Source organism: Saccostrea cucullata, unplaced genomic scaffold, assembly GCF_032062105.1.
Source record: "Saccostrea cucullata isolate Sc308-1 unplaced genomic scaffold, CSIRO_AGI_Scuc_v1 ctg6353, whole genome shotgun sequence".
NCBI lineage: Eukaryota > Metazoa > Mollusca > Bivalvia > Ostreida > Ostreidae > Saccostrea > Saccostrea cuccullata.
This window is the reverse complement of record NW_026928672.1, coordinates 1-19,104: the sequence shown is the minus strand read 5'-3', so window position 1 is coordinate 19,104 and position 19,104 is coordinate 1. Positions and strand designations below refer to the sequence as shown.

General features: G+C 32.8%; 1 long non-coding RNA gene across 1 annotated transcript; it reads left to right on the top strand.

Moving 5' to 3' along the window:
- Nucleotides 1–698: 698 nt before the first annotated feature.
- LOC134278383 (uncharacterized) lies at nt 699–7,927 on the top strand. Its single transcript, XR_009994429.1, has 3 exons — nt 699–842; nt 4,661–4,831; nt 7,512–7,927. It is a non-coding gene; the product is annotated as an uncharacterized LOC134278383 (long non-coding RNA).
- The last annotated feature ends 11,177 nt before the right edge of the window (nt 7,928–19,104 follow it).

Sequence of the window (19,104 nt, the reverse complement as noted above, 5' to 3'; positions counted from 1 at the left end):
ACGAGAAATGATGTCCAGTGTAGTGTTTCATAAATCTGTCACAGTGCCAGGAGTTACTTACGGTGGACATATTTCCCGACTGACATCGGACGAGGTTGGGTCAATGATGTGAACAATCTCGTCTTGACAAACACAGCGGGTACAAATCTACACCAACTGACAGATATAGATAGTGGATGCGGAGTACACACAGTTAACAGCGATGGAGATTTAATATATATAACAGGAATGGTAACATAAACAAACTGTCTAAAGTTGACAAAGTTAAAAGAGCAAGGGGCATTAATCAAATGCACAGATCAATGGAAACCAGCGTGTGTTTACAGCTCTCATTCTAATGAAGACTTGCTGGTCGTAATGTGGAATGCTGGTACATATAGTGCAAAAGTAACTCGATATAATGCAGCATTAGAACTTATCCAAACTATACAATACGACCACAATACAGGTGAGAAATTATATATTGACCCTGGATATATTACCGAGAATCGGAATGGAGATATAATTGTGTCTGACCATGACCGTGAGGCCGTGGTAGTAACGAATCGTGGAGGATGGCATCGTTTCTCTTATTCAGGGCACCCTTCCGGATCAGGACTTCTTCCATTTGGAAATACTGACAAACGTTTTGTCACAAATTCTTGTGTGCGATTATGATAACAATACAATACATATGATTAGCAAAGACGGTAACTTTTTATCATTCATTCTGACACAAGAGCAAGGTTTATACTTACCACAAAGTCTGAGTTATGATGAAAAAAACAGTTTCCTCTGGATTGGATCAGGATATAACAATACAGTAGTCATTTACAAATGTATAGACGGAGAATCGCCTTCCGGTAAGAATCTTGAAATTTTTCCTAAATGCTAGCAACCGTCATATTTACATATCCTTATATATTATGTTCATGAGAGTTTCACCTAATATCAATGTATTATTTATGCTGAGTAAAATGCATCTGACATTTTCTTGAAATATACTGCGCTATAGTTTATGTGTAAAATTGCATAGATAAGCAATATGGCGGTCGGTTGACTTTCTGCATTAGCATTCGAACTAGTTCCTTGTCACTGGGTGAAAAGTGGTTTCCCATCATGGGAAACTTTATGGAACGCACACATGGAAACCTCACGGAAACCTCACGTTTACATCATGTTTCCCAGTGGTTTCCGTAGCTGATGCTAGGTTATTCCGCCAAGTTTCCGTGACACGGAAACCCCCTACGCTCCGATTCCATAAGGTATCCCGAACCACGGAAACCTCTGTAAACCTGAAGTTTCCCGAACATCCATGTAGTTTCCCATAACGGCAAATGAAAGATTCCACTGGTTTCCAGAATCAGGAAACTTGATGGAATCGGTTTCAGGGGGTTTCCGTAAAATGGAAACCTGGTGGTATCTTTAGGTTTCCTTTTACGGGAAACTACATGGAAGCTCGGGAGGCCTCACCATTCCGCTTATAGTTTCCGTGACTCAGGAAACCATATGGATCAGTGTAGTGGTTTCCGGTGGGATGGAAACCTGGTGGAATCTTAAAGTTTCCTTTTTAAAGGAAACTACATGGAAGCTTGGGAAATCTCATGATCTCTGAAAGTTTCCGTGACTCAGGAAACCACAGGGAATCGGAGCGTAGTGGTTTCCGTGGAATGGAAACTTGATGGAATTCTTAAGGTTTCCTATTACGGGAAACTACATGGAACCTCGTGAAACCTTACGATTCCTAAAGTTTCCTTGACTCAGGAATATTATAACATTATTTAATAAATGCCTTTGTATAGTACGTTGGATTACAAATTTCACACAAAAACTCATCAAGACTATTAATTATTATGCTTCCTGTCAGTTTGTCTCTATATAACCCATACCCTACTATTCTCGCATAGTGGTCTAAGGATTTATAAAGCGTAAGCATACTATGCCGAAATAGTGCACGGCTTTATTTACTGAATAAAATTCTTCCATGTACTTGCCGGGGAACGAACTCACGACCATGAGATTGTCAGTCCGATGACTTATCGATTACGCCATAGAGACGATCACTGGTAAGTATAATTTTATTAAATATATAAACTTAATTTATACAATTGACACAAGAAGGAGAAAATAGACAAATATTATTTGAAAACAGTTATATTATTCTAAGGAACTTTAGATTAATGTGTACAACAAACTTTCAAACTAATTACATACAGATCGTTAGATGAACTGATTTTATAGGGTCATTAAAACGCTTTTTTATATGACGCTTGATTGAAGGATGTAAAAGAAAATTATCAATGAGAATCGACGTCTGCAAACAAATAAGGCTTACTAACATAACAAAAATAAAAATGTGTTGCTTTGGGGACAGAAAATCCCTACTTATTTAGAGAAAATACTAGTAACCAAAATAACTAAGCATGCAAACAATTTTAGCATGAATATTTTGAATGAGTTCTTGCAAGTGCGCTGTTTAAGCACCGATATTATCAGGAAAAAATCAAATGGATTACCGCATAAATAATTACAACAGTCAGCATAATAATAACAATAGTGTTGCATTATGCATGTACTATGCCTAAATAGTAGGCAGGGTTTGACACATCGTGCACTCGCCTCCGGCTCGTGCACCATGTGTCAAACCCTGCCTACTATTTAGGCATAGTACATGCATAATGCAACACTATTATATAAATACAGTGTTGATTTCACAATACCTATAGAAAATTATTTAATTTCTAAAGAGCATAGTTTTTTCAAATCAGAAATGAAAATTGAAATAAAAATTCTAAATAGTTCGTTCTTTCATTGAAAATCTTAAAATAAATGTATGTTATATTATAAATATGTTCTCTTGTATAACTTTATTTATGAAATATACAATTTTTTAATTGATAAAAAAACCCCGAATCGTCATCTTAATTAAACGAATTTTCGGTCGGAGGCTGTGTGTGTACATGCTCGACAACAGCCCATTGTTCCCTTTAGGTAGAAAACCGTCTCAATTCACATAGAATATACAAAAAATACACAGTGACAGGTGTCTTCGCGGCACGTGTCCCCACCTGATATGGCACGTGAGGACAGGTGCCCGTAGTTATTACACAGGCCGACTATAGTGATTTTTTCAAGTGTGGTTTTATTTTTTTAAAGGAGGGGGGGGGGCCTTCAGAAAAATGAAAGCAGGGAATCCACCGCCCAATAATAATAATAATTTATTAAATCATAAAAAAACAATCTTATAAAGTAAAATACTAGTATGATAATACTCAGCTCCAACCAATTCGATGGATTTTATCTGCCAGTTTACATTGATCTCTATGTAACCATACTTACTCTTCTATATTTTGTTTTTTTTAAAGGTCAGACGATACGTTTCCCATTAAGTATCTGTTTTGTGAATCTTCATATTAATGTATAATAAATTTGTATAAAAATCTTTATTACTTTCTAAACTGGTTTTTAATAATTTGAAACACTGAATCCAACTAGAAAACTTACATTGAAGGATTACCCCGGTATATAAGAGATGCCATCCTCTGGTATCTCAAACAAAATGCCTTGTAAGGTACCTTCGAGTTTTTGTGAATACATGTTATAATGTAAAAAAAAAAGTAAGTCTTCAATGTCAAAATATTGGAAAAAATTATAATTATATTATTGAGGAACGTCTCATCTGTCCTTAATCACTACATTTTATATAATCGCAACTTGATATGTTTCTTTATTTACTTTTTTATCGATCTTTTTACCTTTTCTGTAAATAATATCATAAAAGGTGCCCTTCGCTCTTGCATTTTTTTCAAAGGAACATTCAACATAGACAGCTTACAAGAAAGTGAGATCGGAAATGATTGATATCTACATAACTGCACTTAATTTTCTCTATTCCATTTCATGCATTCTATACGAGTTTACCAAAACTTATTTCATAAATTTTTAATATTAAATTGCGTTCACGGTGCTGAAATATTAAATTTTATCACGCAGAAATACACATCTAGTTATTTTAACTGTTTGAAGGGAAGTTAATTATTTTGATACAGCATGTAAACACTTTTGAAATATTTCTATAATTGGTAAGCATATGGTAACATCAGAAAATATTTAACTTTTTGTAAAATAAAAAGTAGGTGGGTTAGCATTGAGATATACTTTCAAAGTTTCTCTACCTGGGAAACATGGGGGAAACTACACATTAGTGGCTTCCATGTCGGGAATCTATATGGAAACCACTGAGGCATGTTTCCATGGTTTCCTATCTTGGGAAACTAACGGAAAACCACAGGTTGGTTGTTTCCATGTCGGGAATCTACATGGAAACCACCAGGGAATGTTTCCATGGTTTCCTATCTTGGGAAACGTACGGGCAACCACAGGTTGATTGTTTCCATGTTGGGAATCTATGTGGAAACCACTATGTGGTTTCCATAAAATGGAAACTATATGGAAACTACTGATGTCACGATTCCCATATGTTTCCATCGGGTTTCCAAATTTGGGAAACCTGGCTTTTCATCCTGTGTGTATTAATGCGTGATTTTGAAACACGTTATTTAAAATGACGCCAAGGCGTCTTCTGTTTAGTATAAAAAAGAAGATTGTATGAAATCATTTCCATTGTTTATCTAATTTATCATTAATAATATATTTTTTTTTGGGGGGGGACGTCTAACAGACCTTCATCTGCACGACATTAAATGCAAGAGACACCCTCGACGTACATTAGTTCAGTTCTGTATTCAGTGTAATTTTCCCTTGTGTGTGGATTGTACGAGCTCTGAGGATCACAGGGGACATCATCTTGGAGATATAGAGGAGCTGTTTAAAGAAATTCACAGGATAGAAGGTTTGTTGCTGGAATCAAAATCAGTATGTTCTGTATTTATTTAGTTATATGTAGGCCAGCAAATATTGCTCTTTTTCGGATAAAAAATATATCATCGTCGAAACTCTTTTTAACAACAAAACATCCCATTTCCCTTGCGGGTAAAGGAGAATTCATGGAAAGATTATAGAAAAATTGCAGAAATAATGTGATGTGCTTTGAACATTATCTTCTCAAGAACATTGATCTCAGTGATTTAAGATTACGACATTTGACTTTAATATATTTCTAGACATTCTTTTTAAGCGGTTAGCTTCGCTAACCGCTTTATGGCATGTGTCCGATTTTTATCGACACCGGAAACTTCCATAAGGCGCTACCTATCGACAACGGAAACTTCAACAAAGCCTCTACCTAGTACCTATGATTTGTTTCTAACACATATAACATATGTTAAATAAAATCAAGACTATCAAAACAACATAATCTTTCGGTTTTTAATTTTTTTTCTGATTTTGTTTGTCAATGAAATAAATTTATAATTGTTGAATTAAAAAAAGTTTATGTATAGGAGCATTTGGTGTCGAAATTTCCGTGACATCAGCTGATGGCGATCGGGCCCTGTGACGAAATTCGAAGTCAGCATGAAGTTTAGCTGATAACATTATCAACTTGTTAGATTTAAACTTTAGGAAGACATGTATAGCGAGAAATATCATATTTGAACCCAATGCTACACGAAAACCAGTAGGCATTTCCGATTTGTGTGTTAAATTGAAGCCTGAATCGAACAGGTGGTCAAAATGGCGTTGTACACCTTGTGTATTTATATATAGAGGGGGTAAAATGTTTCCATATTTGGCTAATTTAGAGACTTACTGATAAAAATTCAGGTGCCTATGATTAATTATAAGGCACACCTCATGAACAATAAATATTTGACCGAATTATGCTACTGGGCACAGGGAGGACGGGTTAATTACTGGCTAAAGGGGTTGAAGGTTATTACCGACTGCAAAACATCGGAGAATCTCTCGATCGCGTTTCATTTTCCAAAATATTATGGCATCCCTTTAATTAACTTAAGTAATACTAGTACACGAAGAAAGCCTTTATATAAAAATACTGAATACATCTGTAAGTTGTACAGAAAAATAATTAAATAATTGAAAATATTAAAATTAATTTAAAAAAAATGGAGAAAAAAATTTAATCGGCATTCGATCCTTTTCTAAAAATCACCCGATATAAAATATGCACAGAAAAAAGAGGCATGAAAAATCTTGACAATCAGCACAAATTGAAAATTATATATAATGAATGATTATTTTTGAAAGTTTGCTAAATTCCTGTGCAAGGTATAAGTTGTAAAAATACTTAAATTTGAATTTGTCCAATTTGTTAAGTATCATTTTGAGCCTTTGAGAAGAAATAAAAATTAAAATACAGATGCTTACAGGCATATTGATAGAAATTCGCATACTTGTTTTTAGTATATATAAAAAACAAAACAAAAAAAAAAAAAAAAAAAAAAAACAACGTATTGCTTATGCGACATATTGAAGAAAGTGATAATGATACCTAGGTAATTCTTGCAATGGACAATTAAATTGTTTGTTATACACTGACTTTTAGTGAACCTTTGAATTTTTAAAATACTAGTATTGATGGATTAAACAACAACTTTCCTTTTCACACGTTTTTTTTTATACAATATTTCATGAAAAATATTTGCCAAATACTCAGTATATGTTCGTTTATACATATCGTGCAAGACTCTTTTTTAAATAATTGTCATATACCATTTACAGTACTTATTCGAACATTTTATTGTATGAAAAGTCAATAATGTACATTTCTTAAAACTTTATTATCTTGTTTACTTGTCTTTCTTCCTGTGAGAGAAATAGTTCATAATATTAATAAACAGAAGTACTCAGTATCTGTATCAAAATACAGAATGAACAGTGATCGGTCTCAAAAGAAAAACAGATCCTTGAAAGTTCCGGTGCCTGGGAGAAGTAAGCATCCTCAATGACAGGTCACACCTGCTGACCCGCTGTGAGCCTACGAAATTGAAGCTCTCTGAAATTAATTAATTCTCTGCTCGTCCATCCGTTTTTCTCAGACTAGCCAGCTAAAGACCTATGTACAGTACTCCAAACCAATTAATCTAAAGAATTTGAATTATCATTTTATTTTCTTTTTGAGTTGTTTGCTATAGTAGCCTTTACAGTTACCTAATTTCAGAATCAATAGAGCATGAAAGCCAATTAAATTTGCAAGATCAACATAATTTTTTTTTTCGTTCTGAGCACTTTTGGACACCACCAATGTAGACAATTAGGGAGAAATTTTTGAAATTGAACTTCCTGTCTTTCAAACTGAAAATCTCAGGTTGATATTTTGAAACAAACATTTGTGACATCAGTCTGGGATGTTATTGGTTTTACCATTTAGTTAAGTACTACAAAATTCAGTGTGTCTGCTTCTTCGCTGATGACATTGGAAAAAGATATGCATGCTTACTTTAATATCATCATTCCATGCATTTTTTGTTATTGTACACTGTACATATTCGATGAAAGCATGCTAACCGCTTTTCAGTACTTTCAGTACTTTGATTTTATGAACCTTTATTTATAGGTCACATTCATTTAGATGAGCTTGCTAATCTTTGATATTTTATTTTTATTTTTAGATGGGGATACATTTTTGATGTGCCTTCTTCTTTCCAATTCTTATAAAATAAACTTGAAAGAAGGAAACTGGATGACCAAATACAATACTGTTGCCAACAGTTTTCAATCCAAGGAAATCAAAAAGCCCTTTGCTTTAAAAGATTTAGAAAAGTACAAACCAATTCTGAAATTCAATGAATTAGAAATAAGTTTTTCCAACGAACTCTTCAAAAATATCAGTTTTCTTAGATTTTCAAAAAATTTAAAATTTCTGGATATTTTCTTGGCTTGGGCTGAAAAAGAAAACATTGCTGAGTACTGTAGATCGTGTAATTATCAGAGAGAAGAAGGTGAAGTTTGCTGTTGGTTATTGCCAGAAAAAAATGAGGAGTTTTTAGAAAGGCTAGGAGAAAATATTTTCACACATCCGACAATGAATGACCAGTCAATACATGAAGCTGTATTTAGAAAATGTAGGTCGTTAACATCATCTTTTAATTTAATTTAAATGTTAAAAATATAACTAAAGACCCATTACTGCTATTTTGTCTCTTCCTAAATTCGCATCATTTTATAAATGGACTATAAGTTCAGAAACGTGACCTGGAGTTTTTTTTTTTAATATTGCCTTTATGAACAGTAAAAAGAAGTTTAACTGCAAAATCTTTAAAAACCTTATCCGTTCCCATTCGAAATCTCCTTTACGCATTTAGAGACGTCACCATATACCGGTAAAGGGCTTCAATTTTGACCTTTACTTGGCACTCAGGGCCATTGAGCGGTGAAATATGATTATTGTGCCTAGGCCTGCGGTAATTTGGGACCTCGATGTTTATAAGGTCTCATCCTAAGGACACGCAAATGACACTTCAAGTGCTAAGCACATTGGTGAAGAACAGGTTGCTACCCAATTTTTATTAGGTTATTTCAGTGGCGGTCGAGATTCGAACTCAAGACCCCTGATCACAGAGTGAGCGCTCTACTGACTGTGTAACCGTTAACGATTTAAATGTAATGAGGAATTGCAATATGAAAAAATGCACTACATCATGCTTAAACAGGCTTTTGTGCATCATTAGCATGAATGAATGTCTGTAGAAAAAATTCAAGTGCTATTACTTGTACACTGCGCTAGGTTAGAGAAAATTTGACCCGATAAATCTGAAAAAACAAGCATTTCGATATAGCAGAGAATATTTCTTTTGCTTAGAAATCTAATTGATGAACATATCGTATTAATCAAGCTACAAGGGCTTGGGTAGGTTTAACATTCATGTGTTTCTTATAATTATAATATAATCATTAAAATTGTTATCAAACCTCTGGTGTTTTTAACTTATTCACTGTATAAGGAAGAGATTTCAAACAATTTAAATCATTTTAGACTATCTAGAAATACATTGCTTGATATCAATTTAAGTGAAATAAACGATAATCACATGACTCATGCAGTTTTATGCATTTTTCACCGACAAAGAGCCATAGCACATTTGATAATCACTTTCGCCTTCTCCAGTAGTGATTTTTTAAATACTTTGCTTAACCAAAATTTTGTCATACTATGTTAGTTTATACATGTCTTAAAGCAACTCACGCAAAAATAATACTCAATTATTAATACTTCCCTCTTATGATAGTTATAAAAATCGTTCAGTATATATGGAAAATATAGTAAATACTGAAGTTTTCCCCTAAACAATTACAAACTGTAGGAAAAGACCACCCTTAACCAGAAAAACAACTTCTGAATAGTTTTATTTGGATATAACTGCACTTCAATACGTTTATATAATTTTGGTTAAAGGTGGTCTTCATATCCAAAGAATGTCAAAATATGTATTTAATTTTTCTTCTAAAATTATTATTTTAAAATTCAACAATCTGTCTTAATTTTATCCATCTGAATACCAAGACTTCGTGGCATAGTGGTATGACTGCTGGATTAAAGACATAATGATCGTGAGTTCGAATCTCACAGTGCGTGTTACTCAACAACGATTTTATTTTTTTTTCTGTGTGCATTTTCCTATTTTTTCTTTATTTTTGTTTTTATACTTTTTTGTATAAATAAATTTTAAAAGAGATATATAATACAACATTACACATTGAAAGTATCTTGGGGAAAACAATCTTAAACTATTTTAATGACCAAAGTCATAGCTGCTAGCCTGTTTTTTTTTAAATTTTCAAACAATCTTGTTTAGAATAAGAGTATTGGACAAGTAAAATTACATGTACTGTCATGCAACAAACTTGCAGCTAGATGTACATTGTATAACACTGGTTCACAAATAATTACATACATGTAGTTTGATTGAAATAGGTACATGTACGATGTATCTATAAATAGAAAAAGGTGATTTCCTTTTAAATACTTGAGTAGGCCGAGTCGTCAAAGGCAGCTATGGCTCTTTTTTTTATGAAATTCACATTACTTTTTTACAATGTCTTAAAAAACATGCGCTGCCATATACTTTAATATTGAATTGTCGCAGGTTCGAATTCTACTGTGGGACGCAGAGACTAGTCTTTCGGATAGGACCGTATAATCGAGGTCCCAGGTCGCAGTAGGTGCTGGCACGAGAAAAAATCCCTCCCTGCTCAATGGCTCAGAAACCGAGTATAGGACAAATTTTGTAGCTCTCCATCGGCAAGTGGTGGCTTCTGAAAAATTCTCATGAGGGACGTTAAACAACATACAATCCTCGATGTTGAATTTAAGGTGCATTTAATGAACAATGATTAAAATTTTGTACATTTCTTTGGTCGAGTATAATTATTTCATAATACCTTCAAAATGCTACCATGATTAAAAGTATCAGGCCATTCATTTATTAGGTTTAAATTCTATTTTATACATTTAATACCTTAAGTCAAGTATAACCTTACTAAATTAATTTACAAAAATCATTACATAAAAATCATATTTGTAGATTACTTTTTGTTTCGTTTCAATTGCTTTAAAGTATAGAATTTATACAATAAAAAATCTATTCTAACTTGTATTTTTAAAACACGGATTTTTGATTACAACATGAACATGACAATGAAATGGAAAAAAGATTCTATACAATTATCACCATTAGATATTTCAATATATTATTATTCATTTGACGTTACTATCTGTCTGTAGATTGCTCGCTTTGTGATCAGGAGGTCGTGAGTTCGAATCTCGGCTGTGACACAGTCGATGCAAAATAAGTAGCAACCGTTCCTTCGCCATGCTCTTGGCACTCTGAAGTTAAAATTTAGGGCTCTTCGATTAAGATCTTAAAAACCAATGTCCCCTCTCACGGTAAGCGTTAATGGCCGTGAATGCCTTGTATAGGTCTAAATTTGAAGCCCTTCAACGGTGAAAGTTGATATACATACACTGTAGGTATATGAGTGAAAAAAAAATCCTCGAATGAGTTTTAAAATATCATACAATCTATTAATCAATCAAATGATTGATTGGTTCAATGAATGAGTGAATGTTATTTTACCTCCCTTTTGAGAAATTTTCACTCATATAGAGATGTCATAATATACCAAAACCCCTTAATTTTACTACTACTGCCGAGTGCTTGGAGAAGGAATTGTAGACCTAACTACCTAATTTCAGGTTTGACGAGACGCGACAAAGGTGAACCGAAGTTTGTTTTCCCGATCTTTTTTACATTAAAAATTTGTATTTTTGTTGCTTTGTAGTCGGCGTTCCAATACAGGTTATAATGTGGGGGGACAAATCAGTGAAGAATTTCACGGAAAATCTAAAGAAAGGGAGGACGAGGATGTACCATGCCTCTGGAATGATCATAGGGTGTGCTGGTAGTGGGAAAACAACATTACTAGAGAGACTTAAGGGCACTGACCTGGCAGAAATTAAACAAAGTGTCAATTCGACAAGAGGCGTTCAAATTCATACTGACGTTTTTAATGTGACAGATAGCATCCGAGGTATTTTTCGTTTACTATAATTATTTCAATTTAACACAGTAGGATATTCCTATAGTGAACTCAAGTGGTCTTAATTGACACATTATGAATGATCTTTAACCTAGTTTCAGCTGTCTCTTTTCATTTGCTTTAACTGTTTTCTGTTAAACAAAATCATTTTCAATTAAGTTTTCATTTATATTTTTTCAACCATCATCCTTTAATATTGAGGAGGACACGTGCTCTTTTTTTCATTGTATTTGGTTTTTTTTATATAATGTCAGAGTAATAACTTTAGTAACTGAAGGAGGGTTGTCCGTAAAAATCGCGGACAAGCTAAACTGTTACTTAAAATATTTTGTCATTGATATTTCTTATTTACATAACGCAAGCGCCCTCGGGTGACAACTCAGACCTGATAATTGGTGATATCCCCCGTCTAAACAATCCATATTTGTGTATTATTAACTACATTCCTGAAATGTTGGTGTTTGATTTATGAAAAATGAATTTTTGACGTTTTATAAACATTGCGTTGAAATCCGACTTTTTAAGCAATAGCGGCTGCGTTGGTACAGGCGGCGAACTGGACTATGAACACGTATTTTGATCCTGAATTCACTGCCACAGAAATGTACAGGTCATAAATGTTTGGTATACAAGGAAATGTTTTGGTCCTTAGTATTTAACATGACTGAAGTGGTTTTCTCCGTGTATGTACATCTATATAACGGAAACTAAAATAAAAAGACAGGCCTAAGATCTTTGCAAGAGTAACATTGTGCAAATATAGGGTTTTAAAAATATTATTTCATTCTTGTGCATGCATATGCTTTGTTTACCTATTTATTCATATCATAATAATAATAATACATTTTTAATTACATTTATGACTATAATCGTTTTGATTAGAATTTGAATCTAGAAATTGGAATATTTTGTCCAAAAAATTGAACCTTTGACATTTGTCTTTTTCGTCGATGCAGATTTCTCCTGATGTTAGCGATTTTTTTTATTAAATCGAATCTTTCAAATAAATTATCTTAATATCAATGATTTAATTTTAATAATAAAACAACGGTGAATTTTTCAATCACAAAGTTTATTTAAGAAATAATGTCCGCGTTTTCGTGAATGTTGCAGAATAACCTCCGAGGTCGAGAAATATTGTTTGAAAGATAAAAGCCGAGGCTTTTATATTTCAAACAACATTTCGAGACTGAGGAGATTATCGGCAACATTCACGACAACAAGGACTTTATTTCTATTCTACTTCGTGTGCTAGCAGATGTAAAATACGACTGGTCGCGTTTATATACAGGGTGTCCCAAAACATATGTTACACTTTTAAACCGTTATAAAAATTTCAATCCTCAAGTCACGTTAATGAAATTTGAAATATTTAATAAAATTGTTATAATTTTTTTGTCAAGCATACATTTATTACAATTTTCTTATCAATCATCAACATTTTTTTCTTTAGAATAACTCCATAACATATGACATTTTATAGCATGTTCCAAATTAAATCCCTTAGAATTAATATTATTTGAACACGATTTCTGAATTTTTTTTACCAAGTTTGTATGTAACATTCTAACAGGTTTTTCCACAATAAGAATAAGTTTGAACAAACACAAGAACGTAAGATTCTCTTTAACAACATTGTTAAGATGAAAGTGGGCTTAAACGGAAAACCATGCATCTGTTAAATTTCCAGAATTTGGTCTAATCAAAATCCAATAGGCAAACTCTAGACGACATATAATTTTTGTCTCTATCAAATGCTGCATTACAATTATCTTGTAGGGAATCAGTTTTAAACCGAATTTGAGTATTTTATGAACAGTACATTTACCAATAGCGCCATATGCATCTAGTTTAGGCAGTACCCGTCTATGGGATTTTTATAAAGTTTCAGTGATTACTCTATCAATGGAATTAATGTTCTCTATGGTACGGGCACCCTTGGTCTTATAACCAGAATTAAGTCATGTGTCATTTATGGTGCCTTTAACTTTTAACTCCCTCACAACTCACAAGTCTGTAGATTAGCATTCTGTTGTGTACGTTCATTACAGAATTTGCTTTCTCATGGTTCCTATGACTAAAGTAGCAGATTTACACCCATATTAAAGTTTGACAATTTCTACCAGCTGTTCACATGAAGGTTAAAATTAGAAATATGATGACGTCATTTGGACATCATAACTACCTTAATTTTTAACAGAATTTCTTGAAAGTTTGTCAGATAAAATAAATGCTAATACACTAGATGTTGACAAAATATCTTTGTGAATGCTTGTGGTTTGATAAAGTTATAGATAATAAAAAGTGTAACATATGTTTTGGGACACCCTGTATAACGAATAAGGTCACAATACTGCGATAACGCTGTTCCAATTAGCACCAGAGTGTAAATTTGTTTGTTTACCTGAAATCAGGGAGAAATGTAGGGAGGTTCGTGACAGCCACGCTTGGCTTTAGAAACCTACATTCATCAGCTACATCTTGCAATATACAGTGTTTAAATTGAAAAAGACGACGTATCAATGTGGTCTAAATAAGCATTTCATGCTTAAGTCAAATGTTCATTTCAACTGCACAGGTTTGATACGTGTTTCAGATCTAATAATTTTTTGATGACGTTCATGATTTATGGGAGAATAATATCCGCGGCATTTTATTGATCTTGGCAATAATCGTAGTAAAATTGTTTGTGATCTTTATATTTCATTGTTTTAACTTTACTGATAGCTTGATATAATTCAAATTTCATTAGTAAAGTTTCCGTAAAAATTGTTTTCTGATAAACATCGAAACAAATGTGTAGAGAGACCTCTTATCCTTAGAATATTAATTTTAACGTCATGAAATACACGTAATACATGTAAAACGACCATCAGTCTCGAATAGCGAATTGTCAGTTTGAATCATTCCGCGACGATTAATTTTCATGATTGAGAAACATTCTCTACAAATTTTAAGTAAAAGAATTTCAATTCAAGATTAATATTCGCGATTTAAAAAAGGTTGTGAAACTAACAGATATTTCTAGCACGCGAATTAATGTTGGTTAACAGACTGAGCATAATGCTTAAATATAATAAAGAAAAGAAAAGATATGTGTGCATAAATCCAAATGAGAAGAGACTCCGGATTGTATTGAATTTTATCATTTAGTGATTTAAATACATTCATGGTTTTTTTTTTATCGGAAAGGACAAAGAAGACACGATAGAATCTCATCAGAGGGATATAGAATGCAAATTTAAGATTTTTTAATTCATAGTACCTATAAGGTTATAACCTATACACAGTACATATATGACTATGTATGTTTGTACTATTGAGGTAATAAAACACATGAAAAAAGCCAACGGCTTAAAAATAACTCAGATATTAAAATTTTTATACTATGGCATATCCTCAGAAATGAAAACAATCTTTTACATTTGATTTATTTGATCAAATTTAGACTATTCACTATTCACAAAATGCTGTTTCACAAAAATGGCACAAGATTGAAGTCCGAAGAAAAAAATACTTTACAACAGAAAACATTTTAAAAGACTGCCATTTGTTTAAAGCAATTAACTGTCATTGTCATACAAAAGTTTTTTTTTGCAGTAAATAATTAAGTCAGCAGCAACGGTTTAAAATTCGTGTTGATGAAGCGAATGATGTTGAAAAGCTGGAGAAAGTGGAACCAGTTCTGTTGGGTATACTACTGCAGAAGCATCGATTCTTAGACAGGTGTCACCCGAAGGAATCAAATTAGATACCTCATCATATAAACAGAAGACCCTACATCATGGGAAAATTTCAAGGGAAGTCCTTGAAAATAGCGAAGCTTTTTCTAGTGCTTCAGAATTTATCTGGAGTTTTGCAGATCTTTCAAAAAACAATTCAAATGATCCCGAGAAAAAAATCACAATGACCGACTTTGCTGGTCAATGTGCATATTATGCCTCACACCAGATTTTTCTGAGTCCGGGGGCATTTCATCTGGTTGAATATGGAGAAGAAGTTTGAAGATAAAGTTGGAGAGGAAGTGTGTGGGCAGAAAGGGTCGATTTATAAAGAATGGACACATAAAGGTTCCGATTTTATTTCATTTATGACTTGCATGCAAAAATTGTTTTATTTCTGTGAATTGCTTTGCCACTGTATACAGGTCATTACATTGTCTTTGTGATGGGGAAAAGTTAGCTTCAAATATTAATTGATAAAATTGTAATTGTTTCCAGTAACTAAGGGAATGCGAAAGTCGCATATGGAAAAAATAATCTGTTTATTATATACCAATGCGCAGATTGAGACCAATAAACATGAAATTACAACAATAATAGATTTATTTAGCAAACCAAAACACATTTGTATTTGTGTATGTAGCAGGAAATCCGCCAGAAAATATATGCATTATATATTCATATTTTGTTAATGAGACTTTTATGTACATGTATTTGCATTCATGTTCTTTGCCGAGTATCCGAGAGCAAAAGGATTTATCAACTTTTTACCAAACGAAAAAGTAAATTTTAAATTTAAAGCAAAAGTTTACATCCGCTTTTTAACTGCTAAACAAACTTTTTTTCGTAAATACGTACATGTAATTCTAATCTTTGTATTGCACAGTTATATGTAGGTGTACACATTATAAAGCATTTTTTAATATTGGGTATTTTGAATAGATGCCATTTCAGATCTTTCTCCAACAAAAATCAAATTTATAATTTTTATTTCATTTTTTTTACAATGGTTTTTCCGTCACCTTATCGTGCCACTGAGCACACATTAAGGTGTGTGATCTACGGGGAAAACGTTGTCTTCAATGACATCTGATCTCACCTAGATTACTTGAGGTCCGTGTTTTCTGTGCCTCAATGCGTATTATACGATTGGACTTTCGGCATGATTACTCATTTGCATTTCACATTTCATATCATAACGCCAATTGCCTTTTCTTTTGCATATTTTTTTCAAGCTTTTTAAAACATTTTTTTCTCTTATACGGAGGACACAGTTCTGATTGACTGGTTTCTTACCCATTGTGTACAATTCAACAAATACATGTACGTAATAGTTAATATAAGATAATAAAATTTACTAATGATCAGTCCGTAGAACTGTTTTATTAAAAAAAAAATCGCTATTCTTTCCTTTTAAAAAAATTTTCCCTTTGTTTACCATACGTGAAATGTTTCTATTATAATTTTTTTAATTTTTAAATTTTATGGGTCCATTCCCAAATAGCAGTATTAAGGCACCTGTCATCCTACGGTACACACAGTGAGGATAAAGAAGAAAGGGTATGCACATTTTTTTTTCTTTTGATAAATATATATATATGTTTAGTTATTAATATAGCAAGTTAATTATAAATAAGTTTTCTAATAATTCTAAAACAATCAAAAAATGAGTTCAAATTTGAAAATTTTCCCTTATAATATTAAGATGATAAAAAATAAATAATTTTTTTATATGGGTTTTTCGGTTCTATTCAGTAATAAATCCCCAAAATTAAAAAAGAGGTCCATGGGCCTTGTAGGTCACCTGAACATCATGCAACTACTTTCCAATTAATTTTTGTTCATGTTTTAAACTAAAGGCCATGACATTCACATTTTTGAAAGAAAAAATTGTATCATAATATACGGATAGCACGTTTAGTTTGGTTACATAATATCCATAGATAGAGTGGGGGAAACAAAATTGCATTTCATCTAATGGTAATTTTCAGCAATAATCTGTAGTCCCCCCATCCCGAAAAACCCCATATCCTAGGTCAACAAATTTCACAGTTTTGGAAAAGATATATTGCTCATCATAAATGTTTGATTCATATGATAGAGCTGATTTCGAAGATTTAATTCATTTTCAATTTAAATTGAACCAACCCCCCATCCCGTTCTTTATGAACTCCTGATCCAGGGGCCTTAAAAATTTACAAATCTGGAAAAATACCCATGCATAGCATAACTATGTATGTAGTTAGTTTGTTTAAACCCAAAAAGAGAAGTTTTTCAAAATTTTTTTTCATTTTTACTATTCAGTCCAAAATTCTCATCCTAAGTCATAATTGAACTCCAGACCCCGGGGAAAATGAAATCCACAGTTTCCAAAGAGGCTCCCTTCCTCATCACAACTATGTACGTTGTTACTTTGTTTAATACCCAGGAGCAAAAAGAATTAATGAATTTTCACTTAAAATAATAGTATAAATAAACTAGCCCTAACACCAAAACCCCTGACCGGGGGCCTGAAATTTCAATTTTATAAGAGGCATATGAGTCCCATCAAAACAGTCTTTATTCACTAGCTTTATTCCAAGGAGCAAGGAAAATACTTTTTGAAGACAATGCATTTTCACTATATATTCAAGTAACCCCCCCCCTAACACAAGAAGCCCTGACCCAGGGGGCATTCCACAAAGGGTGGAAAGACCTAAAAGCTCTTAAAAATCTTTTACATTTTAGAAAATATTTTCTCAATTAATCAAAGGTTTTATAACAGTGATTTTTTATAGGCAGATTACAATAATTGAAAGAAAAAAACAAAAAGGTGCTTAAAAACTCAGTTATGTTAAGAAAGGTCAGAGTTCACATTCATAGTACACCATTTTTGATGTTTAATTGTGACGTAACGAAAAATTTTACAAGTCACAAAAATTAACTTAAGGTCAAGATCTAGTAAATGAAAGGTGCCTACAGATTTATCAAAATTAAGAAATAAGTCCTTTAATGATGATTTACAACTTTACCTTGTCCAATAAGGTGTTTGGGACAGAATTTGAAAGTAAACCCGATGAAAAAATAAGAAAAGCAGTCACAAATATTAGAATTTGTTTCATATTCAACAAAGAAAATATATCCAGATTGTCTACAATCTCTCAGAAAACGGTAATTGTAAGTTCATGGCCTTTTCTTAAAATAATGTCAAATCTAATATACGAGAGGGACTTTAAGCAATATACAATCAATCAATCAAATTTAATTAAGGTATCGGGATTACTTTTCATGTATTTTCAAATAAATTTCCATGAAAATACCTTATTGTCTACATAATTCCAATAGAGCCGTAATGTACGGTAAAAAAGAAGGGTGAAGAGATTTTGACGTCATAATGGATCTAGCAGCAAAATGTGGGTCTGAAGGCATTTACAAGATCTTGAACTTAAAGACATAATTATGTGTAAATAACAACTTAAAGTTATTTATTTTATCAATTATTTATAAAACATTGTAAAATTGCAATGCTTGAGCGTAATACAGTCGAGTAATATAAACTAGAGGTACTGTGAGCAATGAGCTCACTAAATGATACCCCCGCCTCCCATAATGTCGATGTGTTGCTTTATATTGTTTTACGGCAATGTGTAAAGAGGAATAACTCGTCCCGTCAAATGTTATCCAGAAGCTTCTATTATGTGACGTCATAGGTAAACAAAAAATGGCAATGTTCATGTTTTGCTCTGGGAAACCTAAAATACGTGTTGAATAAAAAAGTAAAATAGGAGGTGCACAATGGCAATATGTAATGAAGATTCTGTGAAAGTTTCATTAAATTTCACTCAGTAGTATAAGAGGAGTTGCGGATAAGAGAAAAAGCGTAACAACACGGACGGGCGGACGTACAGACGGACGGACGGGCGAGGACCAAAGGAGGGCAAGGGACGGCGGCGGGCGGGCGGAC